Below are 8610 nucleotides of genomic sequence, written 5' to 3' on the forward strand. Positions count from 1 at the left end.
AAAAAAAAAATACTTAATTAAATGGCATCTATATCTTTTTTAATGTCAAAATGCCCCCCTCTGGTGGTTCTAGGAGTTATAGGAATGTTGACTGTTCTAGTGGCTGTTCTAGCTATCTCTATAGTTATGCTGCTAAACGCTTAGGCTGCTGGAGGATATAGGGATGACTGCCACATAACTGCTTCATTCTATCTTCCTCCATTCTCCCATTTTATTTGTTAGTTTCACACCTTCCCTTTTGTTCTCTCTATTATTTATCATCATAGTACCTTTATCTGGTCTGTTCCGGTTTTACTGTAACAACTTGGCCACTGCAATTAACAACTTTGGATATACATAATAGAATCTTTAGTGTATTAGAATGTAATTGAAATTTTTAGTGCAGTGTTGTTTTTGACAGCTATCTTAGATTTAGTCTTAGTGTTCAGGAAGAAAACTATTATTAGTTTTAGTCGCATTTTAGTCATTACAATATATGATAATTTATTCGGTTTTAGTCGACTAAAACTTAAAAATGTTTTAGAGTAGTTTTAGTCGGTTTTATGTTGCTTAAAAAAAGTTAAGCTGTACAACTTGGAATACCAACCAGATTCTTTACCAGACTGACAGCTCTTGCCTAGATACTACAATTGCTGGGTATAGAATGCTGCCGTGCACTTCACCATTGCTGTTGGACAGAACACTTTGATTTATAGAATTCAAATAAACTTTTTTATGTATTATTGACCTACTTTATACAAAAGTGTGTCACAAAATTTGTGAAAATAGCAGATCTAGTTCAACACATCATATTGGTTAATATAAGAGACAAAGAAGCTAACAAAATGTACAATTAAGGAATGGTTTTAGACATATAAGGGTTCCATCCCAAAGCAAATATTAATAAGGCATTGCACACAATAAAATCTTCATTGCTCCAAAAAAGAAAGGAACAAAATCATTCTTCTTTCTACTTTTGCATTCTCTGGGTTAAAGTATATTTAAATTGTCAGGGTTTTTATATATACTGTATAAAAAAAAGTAATACAGAGAGAGCCTACATAACTCAATTTGCAATGTCATGACAATCCGAACCTAAATTGAATGAATATGCTAACTAAAATGTTGAAATATTTAAAGGAAACAGAGGAAACGTTTTAATGACAATATAAGGAAACATTTACATCACATTTAATTAGATAGAAACGATAAAAAATGAGAAAGACATATTCAAAGATCTATATATCTTTTAACCTGGCTCTTTATCCAAAAATAAACAGTAAGCAATTAAATATTTGCTTTGGATATAATTAAGGGATTCCTTTTGGTTGAAAATAAAAAAGGTTTAGCATCTCTTGTGAGCTGGAAGAAATAAAATCTTGATATGTTAGACAAAAGGATATTTTACGTCTGACAGAGGATGATCAGCCAAAAATAGTTTATTAATAACGAGAGCAGGAAGAGCCATTTTGATAAGAGCGAACCATCCGTGTGAAGATTGTAAAGCACAGACTCGCTGCTGGAAGAGGAGAGTTTATTTTCACCCCTGCCGCTACTGCCATGATCCATCTGTGGTCATGCAGAAAGTGTAGCTTTGCACGCCAGGTGTGCTGCATGACCAAACAAGACACAGCTGCACGGCTGATAAGCTTGTCTAACAGATTACAGCACAATGATGCATTTTAAACGTCTGACCGACCACCCGCTAACGTTTTTATTTCGTATCATGTCATTGACAAAAACTCACACCCATGAGTCGTCATGTTTTCGTCAACAAAAATCCATGTTTCGCACATAATTTCTAATTATCGCCATGAAAAAAAGGGGCAAAAAAAGGGAGTTTTTCTTCCCAACTGTCACTGCATGCATGCTTGGTGTTTGGGTATACTGTAGAATCAACAACAAAATGCAAATGTTTCCATATGTGCAACCAGGAGCAGCATATCCTGCAAGTCAATAACACAAGGCAAATCTTATAATCTGCTTGAATTGTCTTTTCAAAGTGCTTTGAGAAGACGGAAGATAAATGGGTGCTTTACAAATAAACTGAATTGAAATTAAACAGAATTGAACTAAAGCAGAATATTCCTTCACAGACTGCTCATTAAAGGCACACCGTGTAAGTTTTGCCCACTATGGGCGATAGAGCTGTAACTGCCCGTATTTTGCTTCTACTAAACATCGACAAAAATAACTAAGATATGTGACTGTATACTAGGAGCAAAGTGTTAAATAACCAGTCTAATAATAAAGTTGAGAAAAGAGAGTCTGTCTTACATCCAGCTCCTTCTTTAAGCCTGCACAAACGAACAAACTACTTTCTCAGATCTACTCATGTTTTTCCTTGCTCATGACCCCTTTCATGTTTTCTCTTTATAGCCTCCTCAGATGGGTTAAACTTTTTTCCTTGCCTCAGCTATGACCAGTAGCCGAGTAAGCGGAAAAATTGTTGAGCAAGGCTCAATCCCTATATACTGTAAGAGCCTGTGGCCGTAAAGCGATAAGTTCTTCCAGGTCACATTACCTGCTCAAAAACGATGCGTCTTCTCCCAGCTTACATTGGAGGTATTTCAAGAGAGGAGCCCCTGTAACTTGATCCAGAAAGTTACAGAACAAAGCAAAGTTTGGTATTAAGTGTGAGAGAGACAGTAACCCAAATGCACAGGCACATCTTGCATCTGATTTCACAATTTGATATTTCTTCAACTAATCAAATGTCTCAGAACACAACAACAAAATCACACCTCCACTATTGCTTCTTTATTTTGACCTCACAAACTGTTTATATCACTCTTAAAGCTAGAATGTGTAATTTTCAGCAACATCTAACGGTCAGACGGCCAACTGCAGTAAAATGAATGGCCCCTCCCCCCACTGACTGACTCCTCCAACAATACGGAGGCTGTCGTACAAAATTGCTTCTGTAATGTCCAATTTACCTATATTGCCAAGTTATGACAAGGTTTATTTAGCATCAAATAAGCATCAAGTGGATAAATTCTTCAATACTGTTGTTTCAAGTACATTGACAAGTATACAAATTAGGACATAGGAAAGTATCTTGAATTGACCACTGTTTCAGTGAAGGAGGGCACAGACACAAGCTTTTTTAAATAAGACAGAAAATATTGTTTACAAAGGATAAAGAAGGGACGTGCTCTTAAGTGGTTTGTGAGTGAATTTTACAAATGCAGTTTTAATGTAGCCTTAGAAAGACTGTTTCATATCATACCTCCATCACAGACACAGATCAGATGCCTTCTCTCATCCCACTCAGCCGATCACTATGCCCTCTGACCCCAGCGGTCCTCTGTCCATCTCCAGCAGTTAGCCTCTAGAGCCTAGCCTTGGCGCCTTGTCATCTCTTCCTACTTCGTCACCCTGGCAGGCTCTTTTCATAGCATGCTGCCCTCCTCAAGGTAAGCTACAGCCACATTATCCCGCATTCGGACTTCTGTCTGCCCAGCGGACTACTCTGATATTCCACTGTATGGCTTCTATCCTGCGTAGTTAATCTCTGGCTAGCCAGGGCCAACTGTTGCCTTTTCTGGACCATCAGTGCTGTTATGTGGCAGGCATCTCCAAGCTTATTGAACCACTACCACTGTGCTCCTCAGCTCTCAACCTGCAGCAAGCAGCAAGTTGCCACCTCTGCCCCTGCAGCTCCTTAGCCACAGAGGGGCAGCATAGCTGGCTGACTCATCCTGGTTATGGAGCTCTCTCTCCCAGTGTCCTAACACTGATACCCCGTGTCCCGTTACCTCTGTTGTCCATGTGAATCGTCCACCTGTTTGGGGCACTCTGCCCAAATCCAACATGGGCTGAGGGCAGGAGAAAGATGTGAATCTGCTCATAAAAAAGCAACTTAGATTTAAATAGATAAATTTAATAGTGTTTTATTAGTCTGTGTAGAATAGCATATAGACTTAACTTGACAAAGTCTCATTGGAGGATAATGGCGATCTCTATAAACAGTACTTTGTCAGCTCTGCACTGCCGTAGCGCAAAATATGTCTGCCTCTGCAAAGCGTATCAACTCCTATGTAATTATAAATAGCAATTTTAATGCAAGGGAAACATCAAGATTTAGACCTCAGTTCATAGGTGATAAAGCTTGTTTTTTGTTCTGTCTCTTGAAGGAGGTGGTCACATTTTCCTGCTGCTCTATATCTCCCTGATCCTGCGTCTTGCTTTTCTGAGCCCTCTCTTCATATCACCTGGATTTAAACAATGGATCTGGTCAGCTGGTCTCTCAATGCAATTGATCAAATTTTCTCAACGAGAAGACAGAGAAAAGGGCACCCTTCCTGTCTTGCCAGCACATACTTTGTGGAATACTCCCTGGACTCCTGGAAGACTTGCAGGCTGGCTGCAGTGATTGAACTCAAAGATGAGATGGGATAGTATCTTGGATGTGCAAGCTCGGTTCAAGGTGTAAAAGCCCAACACATTTGGAATATTGTATTCCCCATGTGGAGCCAGCAAGAAAAGATTGAACGCTGATGGAACATTCCTGTGCAGCCTGGTCTCAAAACAATAAGTGTTATTTTGGATTTGGCCTCCCCCTTATCAGACCCTCTTTGGATGTTATTGCAGAAGGGCCCAGAACTGAATATTATTGTTACCGGCACACACTGGACAGGTTAGAACACAGCTTCTAACAACCTTACATATTCAAGACCACCAGAATTTTGTCTAAGGAGTACAAGAGTTCAGTCTATTCCAGGATGGCAGGAGAATTTTGCCTTGTGTGCCCAGTAAATGAGGTGGGACCTATTTGAAGTAGGAACATAAAAGGGTCCGGTTTAGACCGCTGAGCCTTTAGGACTAGATCTTTCATTTCCAATGATAATGCCCTCAGTTCTCAGGAAAGTTGAATGATACACTGAGTGCCTGGTAACTGGTATTGCCTAGAGAGAGCATTGGGTTTGGTGTTTGTAGGAGTCTGGATGGTAAATGATGACCAAGTTAAAAGGGGAAAAGAACAGAGACCAGTGTCTAGGTTTCAGATGTTTTGCTTCATGGAGATAGGCCAGATTCTTGTGGACAGTCCACACAATAACATCACATTCAGCCCCCAATGAGTGGTGCCACTCTTTAAAATCTTTTTTTTTTTTGTTCTGCTTGAGACATTTAAATAAAAGCTCTTTTGGAATTTGAGCAGTTTGAGTGTATTTTGTAATGAATATGCGGTAGAAAATGCTAAACCTTAAAAAAAAAGTTGTAGCTGCTTGCACGGGAGTAGCCTATTTGATAATGGCTTGAATCTGTCTTCAAATGCCTGCTCTCAAAATGTGTCCCTAAAAGATGATTGACATTGAAACTCACACTTCTCGGCTTTGACAAAGATTTGGTTATCTAGAAGACGTAGGAGAACTTAACGCACATGGATCTTGCTTTTGGATAAGGTCGTGGAGAAAACATCATTTCGCAAGGGACTGGAAAACTGCAATTGCATTTGTGAGACCAAATGGCATTACCAAATATTCAAAATTACCTAGGAGGGTCTTGACTGTAGTATACCATTTGTCTCCTTCTCTAATTCTGCCGAGGTGGTAATGTAGGTGTTTTAGAGATGCAACTTCTTAAATAAATGTGAACCATGAACCAGTTCAAAAGCAGCTGAGAGATAAGGAAGTTGATATTTATTTTTCAGAGTGATCTAGTTAAGGGCTCTGTAATAAATACAAGGTCTTAGTGAGGTCTAATGCATTTAGCAGCTTAGAATATAAGACTGGAGAGGCGGTCGACTGTAGACAGTTTGACAGTAGGTGGTTATTCCATGACTCAACTCTATTGTCTTTCCAGTTAAGTTGAGGACTATGAAGGGTGAGCTAAAGCCGGGCGTACACTGTGCAATTTTTTTCATTCGTTGCAAGCAGCTGCTGCTCACACTGTACGATTAACTGCAGGGTTTAGTCGTACAGTGTGAGTTCACAGTTCACGATTTATGCTCGGCCCAACGCTCTCATGCAATCTACCTGCTCACACTGTACGTCTAAAAACCATGTCGGACTGAGCTCCGCAGTGAGATGGAGCTGCTCTGTAGCTCTCTATCCTGAAGCCAAACAAATAGAAGGGGGATATTAAGGTCACTAAAGTGAACTACGCTGCCATGTCAATTTGTGCAATTTTGTGCTGAAAGTCCTAAAAAGAAAAGATTACAACATATTTGGAAAAAAAGACATGGCTGAGCAAATGTGGCTACTACGCTCTGTCAAATTTACAGACAGAACTGCATTTCACTCATTGCATCCCTGCCACTCTGCTGTGTTTACATCTGAGAGAAAGAATAAAAAGAACAATCCTTCTTTGCGCATGCGCCCTGAGCGATTTGCCCACGATGGTCGGGAGAAAATCCAACATGTTTGATATTCTCCCGACCTCACGATTTCTGATCGGGAGGTGATCGTGAGAGGCTGATCGCCGCTCGAAACCCCCTGTACACTACACGACTCACGACGCACCATCAGGCTGAAAGTTGGCCCAGTCACCGAGTCAGAGTGATAAAAACTTTGCATCTAAGGAAAACAAGCTGATTGCATCGAGAATTTGACTTGTAGGACACCATCAGCATGTGGTGACATTTACTTGCATTTTATTATTGACTCTGCAGCAATCCCTCACATCAAGCATGCATGCAATGAGTGTGGAAAGGAAAATCTTACTTTTAAAAGGAACACCTCTCCAATAGTACCAGAATCAGTGTAAGTGACCTTCTGCTGAGGCTAACTAGGGTTTCAGGAAAACAATGCATATTGATGTTATATGTGCAATAGCAAAAGCCCAGGAATTATTAAGTATCAACTTTTTATATTAGAATTTTTTACATGGTTTATTCAGTATGTGGTCCTTCTAAATTGTATTGAATTACACCACTATCATTTATTAGAAAATAAGCAATATGATTAAATCAAAATGAGGTTTGAATGTAGACATAATGTAAAAATTTAAAATTGGGTAATGTATATAAATACCATTAACTTGTGTGTAGTGTATCACCAAACTCAAAGTTTAAGGCAGGTACATTCTTTAGAGGCCAGAAAAGTTTTTTAGTTTTTTTTTATTAGTTTGAATTAATCAGAATAGGTACTTTTGTGATCGGAAACGTGGCTCCTTGCTGAAAGAGATATTTAACAACAGAGGTAGCATTCAATGTTATTTCAATTAATAAATGGTATGTGTTATTAAGATATTAGGGACTCAGGAGCCAATAAGGCAAGAATTATTTAACCATTTAAGTTCTGAGTAGAGATATGAAAATGTATACATTGCCCCGAGTTGTCATTTGAGTAAGTCTTGGCCAGTCTTTTACGGTATTAAATAAAAAACCCCTCGGTTAGTCAGCATTACATGAGAAGGATGAAGTTATCTTAAGATTAATTGTAGTAACAGAACATTGTATATAAATGTACAACCTCTTATACAGAAATGTGGACATGCTGCATGCACAGGTACTGTAGATTTACAAAACTTCATCACAAAGTACCAACAATGTTTTCTGCACATGCAGCTTTATAACTTTTTCAATATCAGTAGTAAAGACAACACATTTCCTGTAATCATGCATGTAAATAAGACAAAAGTAATCAAGCTTGTGAAGCCTAAATGATAACCCACATAGCCCCAATCATTGTCAGTTTAGTTTGAAAAAATTATTACATAACAGTGCCAAAGAATAATTTAATACAAACCATTTACCTTAAGTCTAGCGGTTGAGAGATCAGCTTCCCCCTGTTCTTCTCCTTTTATATCACTACCCTATCAAAAAATAAAAGGTTTGGCTGAAAAAAGACTGTCTAGCCAATGCTGTGTTATTATTACTAAATTGTGCAGCTCAAGACTAAAGATATCTTGTGTTTCTGATTCCAGTGAGTGGGAGCTACATGCTGCACTCTGATTGGTGTGAAATTGAAGGGAGAACAGAGAGAGAGAGAGAGAGGGAGAGCATGAGCAGGCGAGATGGATGGGGTTGGGGGTGGGGGGTGAGGAGTCAGAGAGGGTGAAAGGGCTTTGTTTGCTTGGGGAAATCTCTATGGACAACTGAGCACATCTGTGAGATGGAGGCATGTTATTCAGTGATGTAGTGTTTGAAAAATTGCAAATACAAATGTATGGATAAATTAAGCAAATATCTACATTTATTTTACTAGTGGTGTTAATTGTTAGGAGAAATCTGGAGAAGAATAAAGAAATATGTATATTTTTTAAAAAACGTTTTTCCTGTTAATTTCTGTCTTGTTAGCTAAATAAGGATGGAATATCATAAAAAAAACCTTCAGACTATAAATTGCCACCTGAGGACATTTTCAAATCCAAAAACTTCTAAATGTCCATTAAAAACAAATTGTCCTTGGCACCTATACAGTTGTGCTTGAAAGTTTACATACCCTGCAATTGAAAAAAAAATTATAAAGCTATACTAGTAATTCAAATGCAAAACTGAAAAAAGTGATGATAAATAAAAAAAAATACATATATAGTAATTCAGTCAAATCAAATATTGATTTTGAGTCCGTACAAAATATATTGTTGCATGAAATGAACAATTGGACAATTTGGGGTGCATAATCCATTTAGATTAAAAACACATAGTTTTACAATTATTATGAGCTTGGATATATGAATTCA

General features: G+C 38.3%; 1 protein-coding gene across 1 annotated transcript in view; it reads right to left on the reverse strand.

Annotated features, from left to right (window-relative positions):
- LOC107083019 (regulator of G-protein signaling 8-like) overlaps positions 1-7817 on the reverse strand; it is a 35250-nt gene extending 27433 nt beyond the window's left edge. Inside the window, exon 1 of the mRNA XM_015371951.1 lies at positions 7681-7817. The gene's annotated coding sequence lies outside the window, so the exon portion shown is untranslated. The remainder of the gene's footprint in view (positions 1-7680) is intronic.
- Between the last annotated feature and the right edge of the window lie 793 nt (positions 7818-8610).

This window comes from Cyprinodon variegatus, unplaced genomic scaffold (assembly GCF_000732505.1).
Source record: "Cyprinodon variegatus isolate N-32 unplaced genomic scaffold, C_variegatus-1.0 Scaffold67, whole genome shotgun sequence".
NCBI lineage: Eukaryota > Metazoa > Chordata > Actinopteri > Cyprinodontiformes > Cyprinodontidae > Cyprinodon > Cyprinodon variegatus.